At 39.5% G+C, this 18,307-nt stretch overlaps 1 long non-coding RNA gene across 1 annotated transcript; it reads right to left on the reverse strand.

The window, feature by feature from the left end:
* Positions 1-4,208: 4,208 nt before the first annotated feature.
* Positions 4,209-12,850, reverse strand: LOC116668523. The gene is made up of 3 exons (XR_004325635.1): positions 12,755-12,850; positions 7,396-7,810; positions 4,209-4,401 (listed from the first exon to the last, which is right to left on the reverse strand). It is a non-coding gene; the product is annotated as an uncharacterized LOC116668523 (long non-coding RNA).
* Between the last annotated feature and the right edge of the window lie 5,457 nt (positions 12,851-18,307).

Below are 18,307 nucleotides of genomic sequence, written 5' to 3' on the forward strand. Positions count from 1 at the left end.
GCTCAGGCTGTGTACTCAAGCTGCGTTCTCATTACCATTTGTCTTCCTATCTAGTTTCCTACTGGGAGAGAACGTGTTAGTCAAGGTGACACAAATGTCCACTCTGCTTAAAAGTTCTCCTTGCTCATGGCAAATTAATAAATTGTGATTTGGGTTTATACAGCAGTCTCTCGAGAGCTGGACTGATGTGAATCTGTCCCTGAGAACCTCGCCCGCTGTAGCGAGATGAGACGTCCGCAAATCAATTTCACCAAAGTGACACCATCTCAAAATTCCTGCGGGCTTAGCACAGAGCCTTTGTCATGATAGTTCACTGCCATGTTGGGAGGTCCTGGAAGACAGGGGTCAATGTTTTATTCTGTATATCACTGATACCCAGCTCAGTGCTGGGACATTATAAGCAAGGGTGATAGTCTAAATATTTACACCCATATTAGCAGTACTGTCCTTTCTACACAACATGAGCCTTGGTGCTGGAGCAGACTCCTGGACGCCCCTGTGGCGCTAGGTGTGAGTCTTGTAGGTACTTGATCTTAGGGAATCCAGGAGGAACGGGGGGCTTGGTGTATCTAGGGCAGAGGGAACACTGGGCTGGTTCAGGGTAGTGACATTTTACCGATCAGTATGGAAATATTTTGGTATTTTGAAAACTGGTAGCTACAGCCATACTTGTGCAGAATAGCTAAGTATCAGCTTTGTTTGTGTATAACAACTATTCGCTGATGAAATGAGAGCCTCTCTCTAAGGCATCCTTCCCATGGTTGCTGGTACTCCATTATCTGCCCTCCCCCCGCAAATGCCAAAGACCTTCCTTCCCAGAGCTCCTTGACTCAGATCTCTGGAAAGAGTGTCTCTAAACACGGTCTTAACCTTAGGTCCCATAACCTCAGGAGCTGGTTGGGCCCAGTGGCGGGGATATGAGGGATGAGAAGAGGGAGGAATGTGGCCTTTTCACAGGATTCACAGAACAAAGCACAGGCCTGCTCTAGCGTTATTTTAAAATGAAGTTACAGAACCCCAATGTCGTTGGCAGCTGTGACACTCCGGGCAAAATCACTGCTGTTTGCATGGTACCCGAAAGCTCTGTTCTGGGAGAGGGTATAGCTCAAGTGGTAGAGAGTGCGTGCTTAGCATGCACATGATCCTGGGTTCAATCCCCAGGACCTCCACTAAAAACAATAGTAATTTAAAAATACATAAATAAACCTAATTACTTCCCTCATCCTCCCACCACCGAAAAAAATCAACAAAAACCAAAAGTTCTGCTCTAATACAAAAGCAAAAAACCCGTTAGTCTACTATGTGTGGCCTCATCGGACGTGAACACAAATTCTGATCCCCTTGAAAGCAGGACCTACTGTGACTTCCCAACAAAGCGACTAAGAAGTGCCTCTTTGGCATTCTGCTCTCTTTCCTACATTTGATATCCTGTGACAAGTGATCGCTGGGGGATGTCACTGGGTGAGAACGCTGGTCACCGTGTCATTCCTGCTTTGTCATTCTGGTGGTGACTTGTCCATTTCCCACCTCAGGGCACCTTAAACGGGCACGTGCAACCAATGAAGTTCTTTACGGTTCATTGTGCTGCTATTGTTAAAAATAAAAACATGCTTGTTCAGGGTTCATTATGCTAGCCAAAGTTTTGGCTTTTCAGACCTTCTCCCCAGCTGTCTTACTTTGCCCCCACTCCTTATGTAACCCCCACCCCCCTAAATCTTGGTGAACTGTGTCCAGTCGTGCTGTTGAGAAATCTAGTCTAGAGATGTATTTAGGGAAGTTTGGTGTTCCTCCTAAAATAGTTTATACTCTCATCAGTACACAAATTATTTCATATCTTCAGAGTATATATGGTTAGGATAAGGGTTATTTGGTCCCTTATTTTGGTGCTAATAAGCGAAGTCTAAACAGCTGGATGGATGTCTGTCAGGTTATATAGCACCAAAATATATCCAGAACAACTCTGAAGATGGGCCCAACAGCAAGACTTTTTTTCCCCCAAGTTGCTATTTTGGTGTCATCTCAGAAAGCTCTCGGCTGAGATAGAAACAGAACAGGTTTCATAATCCAGAAGGAAAAAATCTATTCTGTCTTGTGAGCCCCGAGTGAAACCAGCCCGTGAACTCAGGGCTGTCAGGGTAGCCTCGTGCCAGCTGGTTCAATGGGCAGAAGTGAGAATGTTAATAAACACTCTAATGAAAGGACGTTGTTGGATGGTAATTAACATATGCCATTCGTATCTGTCCCTTTGGCCAGACACTGCAGACGGGCTGAAACCATACATACAGATGAGTGTCTGCTAGGTCTGCATGGGGAAGAACGGGGGACGGTGGCTTTGTGAGCGGCTGGTGCTGTCAGCAGCTTTAAATCACAGGCCGCTTAATAACAAAAACAGAGAAGGCTTTTGTGTTCTGGAACAATCGTGGGACTGAAAATTTTTTAATGTTAATAAACATTTTTTCATTCCTGTTTACTTTCCTTTCACTTCAAAATGTGCTGTTTATACTCTTGTTTTAACAAAAATACTGACTTAGCTTTTCTCTCTCTCTCTCATTTAAATCAATGAGTGCAAGACTGCAACTTAGGGCTTTTTGTTTTTCAGCCACAATTTCCCAATCTCTCCAGGAAGAGAGGTGATTACACAAGTCTCATGGGCACCCCAGCAGCTGTATTTCTCAAAGTTTACATTATCCCTTTCTGATTAACAAAAAATGGCTTATAAATCGTACCAGCTACTTCCAAATGCTGTCTCTGCCAATGCAGTGGAAAGTCAGAACTGAAAACACAGAAGCCATTTGGCTTCAACAGCCTCTTTCTGCCGATGGGAAACTGAGGCTTAGCAAGGTGAAACCACGTCCCTGAGATCATAGGCCTGGCTTGGTGACCCCTGGACAAGCTTTTTTCCCATCCTGGGCTGCGCTGCCCTGGTGCTCGCTTCTTTTTCACCTTGTCCATGACTTGAAGAGGCATTCAAAGAGACCATCCTACATTTGGATCCTTCTTCGTGTCTGTTGATTTGCTGGGAGCACACAAGTTTAGGGGAGAAACTCAACATTTCAGAAACACCAGGAGGGTGAAGCTTGGTACCACTCGGCCATGAGATGTTATGAGGAGTTAGAACTAGAAAATCTGGCAGGAACAAGGATCAGCAGAAAAAGAAAAGAATTTGAAATCAGAGAGATTACAGTAAAACATGAGTTGACAAAGACTGACACCACAAATCAGAAGGTAGGAGCCTCTGAAAGAGTCAGATTCACGTAAAAGTTAATAAATAATTGCTCTAATAAATTTATTTGAATGATTGAATTTAGGAGTTTGTGATAATTAAAGTTGGCTGAACTATTTACAATAGCCAAGACATGGAAACAACCTAAATGTCCTTTGACAGATGAATGAGTAAAGAAGATGTGGCATATATATATATATACAATGGGATACTACTCAGCCATAAAATAGAATGAAATAATGTCATTTGCAGCAACGTGGATGGACCTAGAGATGATCATACTGAGTAAAGTAAGTCAGACAGAGAAAGACAAATGTCATATGATATCACTTATATGTGAAATCTAAAAAAATGATATAAATGAACTTATTTACAAACTAGAAATAGACTCACAGACATAGAAAACAAACTTATGGTTACCAAAGTGGAAAGTAGGAGGGATAGATTGGGAATTTGAGATTAGCAGATATACACTACTATATACAAAATAGATAAACAACAAGGACCTACTGTATAGCACAGGGAACTATATTTGGTATCTTATAATAACCTATAATGGAAAAGAATCCGAAAAAGAATACACACACACACACACACACACACATACATATAACTGAATCACTTTACTGAAACATTGTAAAACAACTCTAATTTAAAAAACTTAAAGTTGGCTGAAGTTTATATTTGTGTTGTCTTTGAAGAAAGAACTTATTAAGCCAAATAAAGGATAAAAGTATAGACCAAAAAAAGCTTAATTAAAGATAGTAAAATAACTTTCAAACCCTGTTCAAGCTTTTTTTTAAAAATCCAAGTGACCGTCTTTAAATGAGGAACATCTATTTGCTAAAACAGACTCCAAAAAACCTTCATTTGCATCTTTTCAATAGTGTTCATTCAACTCGTAACGGTAATTGAAAAATAAAAGGCTCTATTCAGGCATGGATTAAAAGTACCTTTCTCAGAGAACATTCTGTGGAGGTATATAGCCAGTCTCAGAGGATGACAAGTGTTCTTTTTCTCATTTGCTGCCCCAGAAACTTTCAGTCAATCCGGGAGATCTTCCAGGAAGAGGAGGCAATTCCAGGCTGTCAGAGGGCTGTGGGCTCTGAGACTTCAAGCTAGTCCTCCAGGTCCATCAGGCAGCATTATTTTTCCTCTCATCAGGCTGGCCTTTCTCTCTGTTGGTGACATCATTTTTTCATTAATTTATTTGTTCAAAGAACTTGTATTGAGACCTTCTTGGTGCTGGATGTGGTGCTGGACCATGGGCCTCCATCTGTGATCACAGCAGAGTGGGTGTCCTCAGGTAGCTTTTTGCTGCTTTCTGTGGGTGCCTCATGGCCAGATTTCACAGCAGGTTATAGAAGGTGTTAGTTTTTTGCTTTGGAAGCACAACAGAGCAATCAAAAGAGAAAGGATTTAAAATTTGTTTAAATATAAGTTACTGGGCCTTATGGTGCCCCACACAGCTCTGGGAAGTGGGTCTATGTTCATTTAAAGGAAATATAAATCTTAGTGCTTAGACTCTGAAGGTCACCTAGTACAACTTTTTCATTTAACTGCAGAGGACACTGAAGCACAGAGAAGAAAACAGCTCTGTACCAGATTGTCCAGAAGGCTTGGGGCACAGTCAGCATCCAGGGCTCTGTCTCCTGCACCGACTTTGCACAAAAACAACCAACAAAATCTTGCTTGGAGCAGAAACAGTTTGAGAGTCAATAGATTTGTATAAGAAGGAAAGATGAATTAAGACAAATTTACCTAAAAAACAGAACACCAAAGAGTAACTTAAAGATATCCTTCAGAATTGTGTATGAACTCTTATTTTAAAAAGTTTTGAGGGGAGGGTATAGCTCAGTGGTAGAGTGTGTGCTTAGTATGCACAAGGTCCTGGGTTCAATCCGTAGTACCTCCATTAAGAAAGGAAGGAAGGAAGGGAGGGAGGGAGGAAGGAAGGAAGGAGTGAAGGAAGAAAGAAAAAGGAAGAAAGAGAGAAGGAAAGAAGGAAGGAAGGAAAGAAAGAAAAAGAAAGAAAGAAAGAGAGAGAGAGAAAGAGAGAAGAAAGAGAAAGAAAGAAAAAGAAAGAAAGAAAGAAAGAAAGAAAGAAAGAAAGAAAGAAAGAAAGAAAGAAAGAAAGAAAGAAAGAAAGAAAGAAAGAAAGAAAGAAAGAAAGAAAGAAAGTATTGATTAGATTGATTAGGTGTACCTTCTGGAGGCTCCAGTGTGAATTGAACACACTTAAATACCACCAGAGTGGCCCAGATTAGACATGGGGAGAAATGGTGAGTAAATTCCAGCCTGCACTCCCAAGGTGGATCCTTGAATCCTTTCCTGAAAATGTTTCCAACAAGAGAGAAAACCATTTGCCCCCCATTTCAGAACAAAGGCGACCAGGCAGGTGAATGCTCAGGTTCCTCCCTAGGATTATGTTACGGTGGGGTAGCTGGTGACAAGCTCATGTTCCCCCGGCAGTCAGGAGAGATTCTAACAGAGGACAGTAGCTTCAGTTCTCTGTGTGGCCCGCTGACCCTCCTCTCTCCAGGTTTCTAAGTCCTTGGTGTGTTTACTGCAACTCTGACACACCTCTCCTGGGACATGTCCTCTCTTTTAATGATTTGCTGCTGTTGTTGTTTTTAATTGCACACATAACATGCATTTATTATAATAAATTCAAATCACACATAAATATAAAGAATAAGAACCGAACATTAGCCCTTACTTCCCCCATTCATCCTTCCTCTCCAGGTTCTTTCCTTAGAGGTAACTGCTGTTAACCATTTAATATACATATTCTTCCAGGAAGAAAAATACATTATATATGTGTGTGTATGTGTGTATGGGCATGTGTATACACATTTTGTTTTTCTTTTAAAATTTATTTATTTATTTCTGTTAATGGAGGCATTGGGAATTGAACCCAGGACCTCGTGCGTGCTAAGCATGCACTCTACCACTGAGCTATAGCCCCCACCCCCAACAATGTATATTTTTAATGCACTTATATAGAAAGTTTCTTCTAACATAAGTTCTATCGTACCATATGTTTTGTTTCTCAACTTGCCCTTTTCACTAAACTACACATCTTACATATTTTCTCAGGATGGTACCACGTGTTACAAAGCATGGATCTATTCCAATTTATTTAATGAGTGCCTGGTTGGTGAATATTTAGGTTGTTTTCAGTTCTTTACCTTTATAAATAATGTTCACTAGCATTAGGTAACTTTCTTAATTCTTCTCTCCCCCATCCCGTTTTGAGCTCAGTTATATAAATTCACTTCCACATCTCGATCCTGTTGGAAATGATTACATGTCAATCCTGTTCTAGTTAAGTAACTGCTGTGCCAAGTGAAGGGATGACTCCAATGCAGAGGAAAGGGAGGAAGGGGACAGAGAAGGATGATGGGGGAGAGGGAGGGTGGGCAGGGAAGGACCCTCTGAACTGAGATCGGATGAATGAAGAAATGAACCATGCATTCCAGGCAGAAGCAACACCTATTACAAGACCACCTGAATACTAGTCTTCAAAACTGTCTACTGAGTGAGGGAGCAAGGGTAGGAGGAAAAGCCAGGAGGCTGGTGTGGCTGGAACAACATGAGCAAGAAGCAGGATAAGAGGGCAGGTAGGACCCAGGGGCCAGACTACATGAGGCCTTGTAGGTTTGGGGATTTTGTTCTGGGTAGGATTAGACATCACTGGAGGGTTCTGAGTAGAGGAGTGACATGATCTGGTTCACAATTATGATCCCCATTGCACAGATGGGGAATCTGAGGCTCAGAAAGGTAAGAAAGTTGCCACATGTCACACAGCAGATAAGTCTCAGAGCTTGGGCTCAAGTCATGTCAGTGTGAGTCCAACCTCAGGCTCCTGACCATTCAGCTTTCCTGCCTCCTTCCTCACACAACCGCAAGTCAGCATAGCTCACATTCCTAGTGGGAGAAAAAGTCCACGGGAGAGAAAGTTCTCTTCAATTCCCTGCCTGAAGAGAAGACCCATTCCTGCGCCCTGCTCCTGGAGTCATTCTCTTCACCACTGAACTCTAGGACCTCTCCCAGCCTTGACCCTGCCCATCTGGTCTGAATTCCGGACCCTTGTCTTACTTCTGACCACAAAGGCCAGATGGCTAGCTTCTGGAATGACTTTCTGGTTTCTCAGCCTTAGATTGTCTTACCTCCACAGCCACTTCCAGAACTTGAGGGAAAGTGGTGATGGTGTTGGCTATGGCATGAGCCTGCTGGGTTTCAAGACCTGGCTCTGCTCCTTGTGGCTGTGTGGCCTCGGGCAAATCACTTTGCTGCCCTCGGCTTCAGTTTCTTGTCTACCAAACAAGGACCACATCAACGGTACCTCCCGGGGTGTTGTGAGGAACGAAGGTGAAATGGTCATAGAACCGTCTGTGCAGGGTCTAGTCTGCGGTGAGTGCTCAGCAGAAGGGAGGAAGGGTTGTCCTTCTCGAAGGTCTTACATGCCTCTGTCTCTGAAGTAGGGTCTTGCCCTCTGCCCCTGGTGGTTCCAGATCCCCTCTCCGGCTAGTCCTCTTGCAGTGCTGCACACTTCTGGTTGACCACGTGAAGACCTGGTGAAAACTATGTACAGGAGGAAAAGAAGCAGTTTTACCAGGGAAAAGAGTCAAGTTGCCCATCTCTTTTTATTTTCATTCACAATGATTCTAACAACTCCTTAGGAGTCACATCCTTTTTTTAATGTTACAGCAAACTCTCAACTTATAGGGAAAACTATATGTTTTATATTATATTATATATTTAGTTGTCACGGCTTCTTAGTCTCTTCCAATCTATTACAATTTCTTGGCCTTTCCTTATCGTCTGTGATCTTGACAGTTTTAAAGAGTACTGGTCAAGTGTGTTGTAAAATGTTTTTCAGTTGGCGTTTGTCTGATGTTGTCTCCTGGTAGCCTGAGGTTATGAATTTTGGGGAAGAACACCACACCATGAGAGGAGTCCTCATTGCATCGTATCAGGGAGTAGATAATACTGGTATGTCAATTACCAGTGATGTTACCCCTTATCATTTGTCTGCCAGGTTTCTCTACTATCTGTCTCTCCTTAAACTTTCACTCACTAATTTTAGCATCCATAAGTGGTTCTTGCCTGCTGCAATTACTCTACAGCATTCAAATGATTCTCTGTTTTCTTTAGTCCCTCCTATTTATCAATTTGAATTCGGGAAGGAAGAGTTGTCCTTTCTCTTTCATTTATTCATTTATAACACTATAAACTCATGGATACTTATTTTGTTCTTTGCATTATAATCCCACGTTACTGTTATTTATTTCATTGTTCGAATTGTGCCCTCTTTGGCTATTGGAAGTGCTTTCAGGTTTCAACAAGCTCCCCACCTTATTTTTAAACACGTCTTCATTTTACAGCAGCGGATGTTTCTGGCTCATTTTGTCTCTTCCTGCCCCAGTCCCAGAATCAACTGCTTCTCTAAGGAGCCCTCATTCTTTTTGTTGGAGGATGGTATTTCGAAATCAAGATCTGGGTGTTAGGGGAGCTGAATTTTACTGTGGTGTCAGTTTTCTAGGCCCTTAGTGAACAGAGCTAGGAAATAATGTGTACTAACCCACACGTATACACACATCTGTATTTACTTCTGTATAGATCTAACTCAGTAGTTCTTAATCTGGGGCAACTTTGCCCCACTTCAAGGGATATTTGGCAACATCCAAAGGCATTTTGGTGTGTCGCAACTCAAGGGGAGGGTGCTACTGGGATCTGCTGGGTAAAGGCTACGGATGCTACTGGACATCTTATAATACACAGTGCAGGCCCCCAAAGCAGAGTTATGCAGCCCAAAATGTCAGTAGTGACAAAGCTGAGAAGCTCTGTTCTGTCTATGTATCAAAAACGCACAAGAACATGAGTGCATACTGATTCCTCTGATCCAACCCAGCACCACTGGCTTTGTTCTAGCGTTCTTCCTTTGCTTTTGTATAACTTCCTTCTCCAAGAGGGAGGACCCTGACTCATCATCTACAATATATTTACTTATTTGCTCAACCCTGATATACAGGCAAAATAGCTTCAACATTGCTAAACTCTGTGTTGTGAGAAATAAACTTTCTCTCTAATTTTGTGTCTCTAGCCTTACCGTATCCACTCAAAACACTATTTTCCAAAACCACTCAGATGGCCTCCTTTCTCCCTCACCGCCTTAAGCATGGAGATATCACTCATATGTAATACTGTTAGATTTACTTACCACAGTCTGCATTGAATCTTTAGGCCTCTGACAACCTGGTTGATTTTTTTTTTTTAACTTGCATACAGTAAAATTCATTCTTCGGATTATACAGTTCAATGGATTTTGACAAATACATAGAGTTAAATTTCATGAATTATAATTAAAATATAATGAGTTGGGGAGGGAAGGGAAGGCTAACATGTGCCAGAGACTTTGTATTTATTCACTTATTTAATCCTCACAACTCTGAGAGCTCATTGACCCCATTTGACAGATGAGAAAACTGACATTGCAGGATCTGGGTTGTGTCCCAGGGCTCAGACTCTAGAACCTTCATTCTTTCCACAGCTTTATCTTACTGCCTCAGGGATCTAAGTCATGCATAAGATTTGCAATAATGTTTTAGGAAGGAGGCAGTTTAGAGAATCAGAGAAACCCTGAGAGGTGGGGGCCTGCTGGGATTGGGACATGAGGACAGAACTTATTTCTGGCTCCTACTAATTGCCTTGTGAATTTGGAGAAGTAATTCAATGTTCTCTTGCTTTAATTTGCCTCTCTCTAACTAACAGTGGTCTCCAAACTGCTTTGACTGTATATCCCATCAGTAAAAAAATGTTTCAGCACACTTATTCACAAAATGTTTATCTATTTGTAAAATTAAATATGTATATATATAAAGATCCACTAACATTTATGTATGTTAAAAATATTTACTAATGTCCATTGACAGATGACTGGATAAAGAAGTTGTGGTATATTTATACAATGGAATACTACTCAGCCATAACAAGAATAAAATAATTTCATTTGCAGCAACATGGATGGACCTGGAGATTGTCATTCTAAGTGAAGTAAGCCAGAAAGAGAAAGAAAAATATCATATGATATCACTCATATATGGAATCTAAAAATAAAAAGAAAGGAAGAAGGACACTATGAACTCATCTACAAAGCAGAAACAGACTCGCAAACATAGTATAAACAATCTTAGGGTTACTGGGGAAAGTGGGGGGAAGGGATAAATTTGGGAGTTTGAGATTTACAAATGTTAGCCACTATATATAAAAATAGACTTTAAACAAGTTTTTTCTGTATAGTACAGGGAACTATATTCAATATCTTGTAATTACCTTTAATGAAAAAATATTGAAAAGCAATGTATATATGTATATGCATAACTGGGACATTGTGCTGTACACTAGAAATTGACAAACTGTAATTGACTGTATTTCAAAAAATTTTTGCTTAAATCAAAATTTCAAAAGGATGAGATGAAGATAAAAGAACTATAACTCTGCTTTCATTAGTATTTTTAGTTGGGACCATGTGATGAGTTAGATTGTCCTTATTTTTATCTCCTGTAACATGAATTAAAGAGAGGTGTCTGTGCTGCCGTGTTTATGCTGTTTCCTTATGCTTGCATTTGTTATTAGCTTTACTCTCTAATTCCACTACAGAAATAATTGTATGCCATTAGCCTATTTCTTATCAGGGTTAGTTTTATCAAAACCAGTTTAGAAATCCTGCAAATCCACGCAACCTGCTGCACAAAACTGCAGTATGTCCTACACTGAAAACAAACATGTTATGGTGATGCTTGTAACATCCCTGAATTACAGGATTCCCTCAGGCTTTCTCCTCTACTGTCCAGAACACTTGACCTTCTGCCAAGTAGGGTAGAGAGGGGACCAGTTTTAATCCATGTATTAAGTACTAGTAAAGCTTAATTTCTGTTTTGTCTTGGGTAAAATAAATCTTAGTTGAAATAGTTAATTACTCTGCTCCAAAAGAATGTCTTGCATGTCCACCAGATATAAATACTTCGTTTTAGAGACCACTGATCTATAAAATGAGTATATGTTTCTTCTAAACAGAGGAAATCTGGGGGTCAATGGTATGAGCTCTATTATTCATTGTTGAATTATTCAGGAAAAAGACTAAAAAGCCTTTAAGAAAAATATTATTGCATCTCTCAAACTAGTCTTGCTGCAGGAATTGAGGGAATCTAGGATTGTGGCTGATGGCAACCAAAGCTAGGGAGCAAATTAAATGTGAGTGCCCTACACTTCTGAAGATGGCCTGTTTCCTGCTGTACCTTTGACACTGCAGTGGGTCCTAGGACAGATGGAGGAGGCTGCTTTGCTGAAGCTTCTACGGTCAAGGAACCCAGATGAGTGTAAGATCCATTCGAAATCTTCTTGTCTGAATTCTCTTTCCCATCTCAGAATATCTAAGCCTTTTTTTTTTTTTTAAGTCAACTTGCTCTAGAACAAGCTGGATTCAGGTCCTCAAGGTGGAGAACCACCCCAGGCTGGTCCAGAAAAGATCCTCAAAGGCCGGCTCATAGGAGCAGCCCCTTAGAGAGCCTGAGCTGAGTTCCAACCCCAACCCAAGGGGTCTGGATGGAAGTGAGTCAACTTCAGGAATGCAGTGAATTCTACATTTAGCCCCAACTTAGTCACCATGGCAAATAGCAGTAGAGCCGTAGCTTTTGTGCTACTTCCTTTTCAGCTGCAACAAAGTGACCAGTGGAAACAGGAGAAGGAGCAGACCAGCTTGAGTTAAGCAGGGCGCCCTGGGACCAAGCAACCTCCCAGCACTGCCTTAAGCCTTGGTCTACTTTTGTTCTACTGAAGCAAATCGCTGTGCGGCTTCACTGGGAGTCTCTGTCAGCTGTAGCTTTAAAAAAATACTCCTGCAGTAGAAGAAGTAAAAGAAACAGCTGATGAAAGGACCTGCCATTTAAAATACTCCAAGAAATCCAGAATTCAATGGAAAGAACATAAATGACTTGGAGGAAAAGAAGTTTCCAGTCTCTAAGTAGAGTTCACGTCCACTCGAACTTCTACGTGAAGTGAGTCAGTCAGCAAACAAATACATATGTTCTACTGAAAAAAAAATTTTTTTAAATAGTACTTACTATTTGGAATGGGAAATTCTTGTACATCTTTTCATTTAAATCCAAAACTGACAACAGAGCATAATAAAAATCTCCCTCTTAACAACCCATCCTCCCAGACATTCAGTTCGTCTCCAAGTCAGAGAGATACCGAGACAGTTCATCTTTACTGGCCAACAAATACATGACTTATGGCTGAGTTGGTCTGGCTTATGTGTTAGGGCAGTAATCCAAGAACAAATCCCAGCAGAAAGGAAAAGTTGTTAATGAAGACTTTTAAAAAAAAAGAATTCTTCCATGTATTCACAATATAACAACATCAGTTGTATTATCGTCTTATACAAAGTACAAAGGAATACCATAGAAGTTATCAGTACTCAAGAGAGAAACATTCTGGCAGAATGGAAGAGATAACATAATTTACCTTCTTTTGATTTTCTCCAGGATGTTTGGAGCTTTGGATGATGAAGATCTTCCTGTAAGCATTTGAGTTGGGGTTTGGCATCTGGCTTGACCTGAATTGCCCAGTTACAGCTGGCCCTAATTTTTACAAAATCTTGTGTGACAAGAAGAACTTTCCTTGGCTCTGGAATGTTCCAAACCATCGGGTGTAAAGTCTAGTTATTTCCCATTAATTTTTCCTTCCTTCTGATATAATTTTAGATTCTTCAGACTCTGCTTTATGGAAGAAGCACCTCCCATCCTAACCATCACTCTGGTCCCAGATTCCAGAAACCCAAGAAATGATTCATCATAATGTGAGTGATTGGTTGCCAGTTAACCTCCTTTCCCGAGGAGGTGGGTGAGAGAGAAAGTAGCAAATGTTCATTCAGTACCTGCTATCTTAGATGTTTTATCTCATTTTATAATAGATGCCCACCCACCCCTACCCACCCCTCTTATATTTTCAGTTTAACAACAGTCACACAGAGGAGCTGGTAAAGACATGCAGCTGTGGTGTATGCATCCTGGTCCCTGCCATTCTAGAAGTCATTATTAACCTTAAAAAGTGGGGGAGGAGTGGGGTGGGAAATAGTATTCACCAGGCAAAAATGTATAAATACACCTTTATAAATGAGCACTTAAGGTTTTTCAAGTGTCCCAGGGATCTTGCAGCCTTGATTTATGAACCCTTATAACGTTTCCATGTTATAACTGTTATACTCCTCTATAACACAATCCCCAAAACAATTCACCATCCCCAAAATAATTTAAATAATAAACGTGTGTGACTTATGCTGTCTGGGTATTATGACAATGGACAAGTGGCAATGGAGAGTGATAATTCACTGTTTCTTTAGATCAATCACAGACTGTTAGAGCTTAAAAATCTTCCAGCTTGTTTTTTCCAACGTTCAGCCATTTGCATAACATCTTCATAATATTTTAAATGGAATTTTAAAAGTTGTATCAAAATTTTATTGCAAACAGCAGTTAAAAAGTTCTATAATTATTACAAGAAGTAAAGTTGTCTTATAGCCCTTGAAGTTACCACTTTTAAAACTTCTAAATTATTATTTTTATATTTACCTCCAATTCTTTATTTTTTAAAAAACAAGTCCTGATATTTCTACTTGATTTTTCATTTTAGCATTATTTATTGATTTTCTTTTGTGGAAGATTCAGATAAAGCTTAATTTCAATATTGCTTACCCAGCTTTCACCCCTACTTCCCATCTTTCTCCATTCTTTCAATAGAGACATTTGGATAAAATCAATACTCAGTTGACACTACTTTAAGGATGAACTATTGACATCTGAGCCATGTAGTAAAGTGTGATTCCTTTTCCTTTTCTGCACAGCTTTTTGTTTTCCTTGGAAAACATTCTGCAGAGTAAATAACAGTACTAAAGTCGGACAAGAATTTTTATACACTTTTCACTAATATACCTCCAAACTTTCCCTTAGTTGCATAAATCTTCTCTCTGCATTCATGCTTTTGGTATCCCAATGGTTTCATCTTCTTGAAGAATTCTTTTCTGGAGTCTTCTGACCAGCTGGGCGAGGAGTGGCAGATTTCTGGCTGTTTGGAGTCCTACTCGATCCTAAGCAGATTTTAACCACACTTGTTCTGTTTTTAATCTTACTTTCCCATCTCTGCTCCCAGAGATAATTGATGCTACAAATTTTTAGGCCTTTCAGAAATTCTGAGATCAGGTTGCCTCTCAACTTCGCCCACTGCTGGCTTAGGATTCATCTTTCCTAGGTCTGCTCATCAATTACCCCATGTCCATCTGATGTCTAGTTTTGAAGATTTTATTGCCATCATCTTTCTCTCATTTATTCGTCCTACTAGGTGCCAATTATGTGCAATTGTGTATGCTTTATTTTATTTTTTTAATTTAATTTTTTTAGGGGAGGTGATTAGGTTTTTATTTTTTTATTTATTTTCTTCTATGTATTTTTATTGAAATATAATCTTTACAATGTTTTGTCAATTTCTGGTATACAGCACAAAACTTCAGTCATATAGGAACATACATATATTCGTTTTCATATTCTTTTTCACCGTAAGTTACTACAAGATATTCAGCATAGGTCCCTGTGCTATACAGTATAAACTATTTATCTATTTTTTATTGGGAGTACTGGGGATTGAACTCAGGACCTCGTGAATGTTAGGCATGCACTCTACCACTGAGCTATACCCTCTCCCCTACAATTGTGTATGCTTTAAAACCAATCTTTTTAACACACATCATTATAAGTTTTTTCAGTTTTTTCCTGTGGAAATTGTTTAGGCTACCATTTACATAATATTTTTCTTTATATTGACTTGATTTTTGTGTTTTAACTCATCCTATTTGATGATATTCATAAAATTATGATTGCATAGACTTTCTAAAATAGTTACATTCTAGAAGACATTAATATATATTAAAAAGAAGAAAATCTGTTACATCACCAGTGGCATGCACTCCACCTATGGAAACATTATTCTGGTCTAACGTGGAAACTAAGGTCCAGGGAGGTTACATGCTTTAGGTCTAACACATGGCAGAACCAGGAAATTCTTTGGACCTCCTGAATCCCTTACCTGTTCTTACCACTTAAGCCAGGCTGCCTGGACTTCTATCAAGATATACTTACTAACTATATATCTTAATTCTCTAAGCCATCCATTACCACTTACCGTGTTGTACCACTATCAAATTATCCAGCCCTAAGTGGCAGGCTTTGTTTAAAGCTCGTCATTCCAAATATGACCCACTTGTAGCCCTGAATAGGGAGACACATTGGTGGAAAAAATCAATGAGGTCAGTATCACTTACTACTCATCTGACAAGAATGGTTACTTACTAAGTAATCAAGTTTTCCGAAAGCCTTATTCATTGTGAAATGAGTAAGGAAAGGCACCAGAGAAGTGTATGTTTTCTTTGCAAGACATGAGACCTCCAAGGCACAGACATCTTACATATTTTCCCCAACAGAAGGTAGTGCGGTTTGTAAATGGCAGAATCTGTTTGAAAACACGATTTTTTCCAAGCCCATTATTTAAATAGAAATGGCCCAAAGCCAGCATTACTTTAAGCATAGGAATTCTCACATAGTTTATCCTCACCAACAAATTCCACAGTACCAAATTTAGCTTGGTGAGACCAGTGTGATGCTGAAAATACTTCCTCGGCTGTTACTTGACAATGTTTAACAAAGGAGGAGCAGATGTTGATCTACAGAGACAGGTTAAATTTTAAAATTGCAAATGTCATTATATCTAATTAAAGCCAAAACGAAAGACACGGATTTGAGAATGACACAATCATTGAAATAGCACTTTAGAGTTTAACAGGATTTGATCTGTGTAATATATTTTAGTCCCCACAAGGTACATATTCTACTTTTTAACTTATAACAGTCTAACTTCAAATAATACCATTCCACGTTAAGTATAGTATGAGAATCTTACAGTGGAATGTTTCTATTTCTCTGTTACTATCTTTGTGCTATTTTCATACATTTTGCTTCAACATGTGTTATGAATCCCATAATACACTGTGATTATTTTTGCTCTAAATAGCCAATCATCTTTTAAAGAAATTACACATATACTTACTATTTCTGGCACTCTTCAATCATTTATTTAGATCCTTTTCTTGTATGATATCTTGCCCCCCCAAATTTCCTTTAACATTTATTGCAGTGAAGAACTTCTAGTGATGAGCTTTTTCATTTTTGTTTGAAAAGTTTTTATTTCACTTTTATTTTTAAAACAGGCTCACTGGGTATTAAATTCAAAATTGACAGTTTTTCTTTCATCACTTTAAAGATGTTGCTCCATTGTCTTCTGGATTATGTAGTTTCTGACATGAAATCTGCTGTCATTGTCATTTTTTATTCCCAGGTGTGTATATATAAAATGTGTTCTTTATCCTCCAACTATTTTTAAGATTTTCTTATCTCTGATTTTCAACAGTTTGATTATGAGGTGTCTTGACATGATTTTCTTGTTTATTCTGCTTGGTGTTTGCTGAACTCCTTGACTCTGTCAGCTTTGAGTTTTCATCAGTTAGAACATTTTTATTCATTATTTTGTCAAATAATTTCACGCCCACCCCTCACACTATTCTCTTGGCATCTTAATTATACATGTGTAGTCGACTTCGATTATACCTATATCATTTACAATTCCTAGTGCTCTGTTAATTTTTTCAGTCTTTTGCCCTCTATGCTTGGAGAGTTTATATCTCTATGTGGATGTTTATATTGCTCTGCCTTCAACTTCACTATCTTTTCTTCTGCAGTGTCTGATTAACTATTAATCCCATCCAGTATTTTTCATTTCAGATATTGTATTCTTCATCTCGGTGTATCCCATCATCCATTTATATCATCAATTTATCTTCTCATCATGTTTATGTTTTCTTCTACTTATACATATTTAAAATAGCTGTTTTAATGTTCTTTTCTGCTGGCCCATTATTTCTACAATTTCCTGGGTCTGTCTCTTGATCAGTTTTCCTCCTGGTTATGAATAATATTTTCCTGCTTTTTTGCATATTTGGTCATTTTTGCCTAGACACCTGGTAACTGTAATTCTACATCATTGTTTTCTGAATTTTGTTATATTCCTTTAAACAGCGTTGAGCTATATTATGGCAGAGGGTTAAGTTACCTGAGATCAATTGGATCTTTTCAAGTTTGATTTTGACTTTCATTATCACGGGTCTAGAGCATGGCTAATAACTAATAATGGTTATCAGTCCTGGGGTGTATTCAGACCTCGACTAGGAGGTCTTTCTACTCTGGCTGGTGGGAACACAAACTATTCCCAGCCTTGTGTGAGCCCCAAGAAACGTTCAGCCTGCTGCTTTGGGGTAGTTCTTTCCTCTCGGATACGCTAGTCTCGTGTGTACATAGAGCAGTGCTCAGCCAGAGTTTCAAAGTGACCCCTCTGCAAACCTCTGGATCTTGCTTTCACTCTGCAGCTCCCCACTTTCCAGTACCCTGATCCCTAAGTTCCAGTGGCTTCCACCTCCTTTGCCTAAATCTCTATCTAGCTCCTCACTGCAGTGAGACTGTTGAGCTGTTTCTCCCTCCTTGCACTGCAGTCTGGAAACTGTCTCCAGGCAGCAACTTGAAACAGTTGTAGGAGTCACCTCTTTTTCCCCCTCCTCTCAGGCCCTAGTCTATGCTGCCTGTTGTTCAATATCTAAAAAGTATTGTTATACATATTTTGTCCAGTTTTCTAGTTACTGAAGGCAACAGGGTGAATCCATTTTCTGTTATTTTATCTTGGCCAGGAGCAAGTCTTTTGATCCCCTTCAATGAATGTTTGTGGTTAAGAATGCTTTTTTTTTACAATCTTCCCTAGTGACTCTAGAGTTCCTTTCCAAGTCTGAAGGTGTTTTAATAATAACTAATCATGCTGGAACCTTTATTTTGGTCATACTAGTAGCAGGTTCTCTTTCCTATTTCCTTCCTGACACCTTGCCAGATCCTTGAGGTCTGAGTCTCACCAACTCATTCACATACACTT

The sequence above is a fragment of the Camelus ferus genome, chromosome 14 (genome assembly GCF_009834535.1).
Source record: "Camelus ferus isolate YT-003-E chromosome 14, BCGSAC_Cfer_1.0, whole genome shotgun sequence".
Lineage (NCBI taxonomy): Eukaryota > Metazoa > Chordata > Mammalia > Artiodactyla > Camelidae > Camelus > Camelus ferus.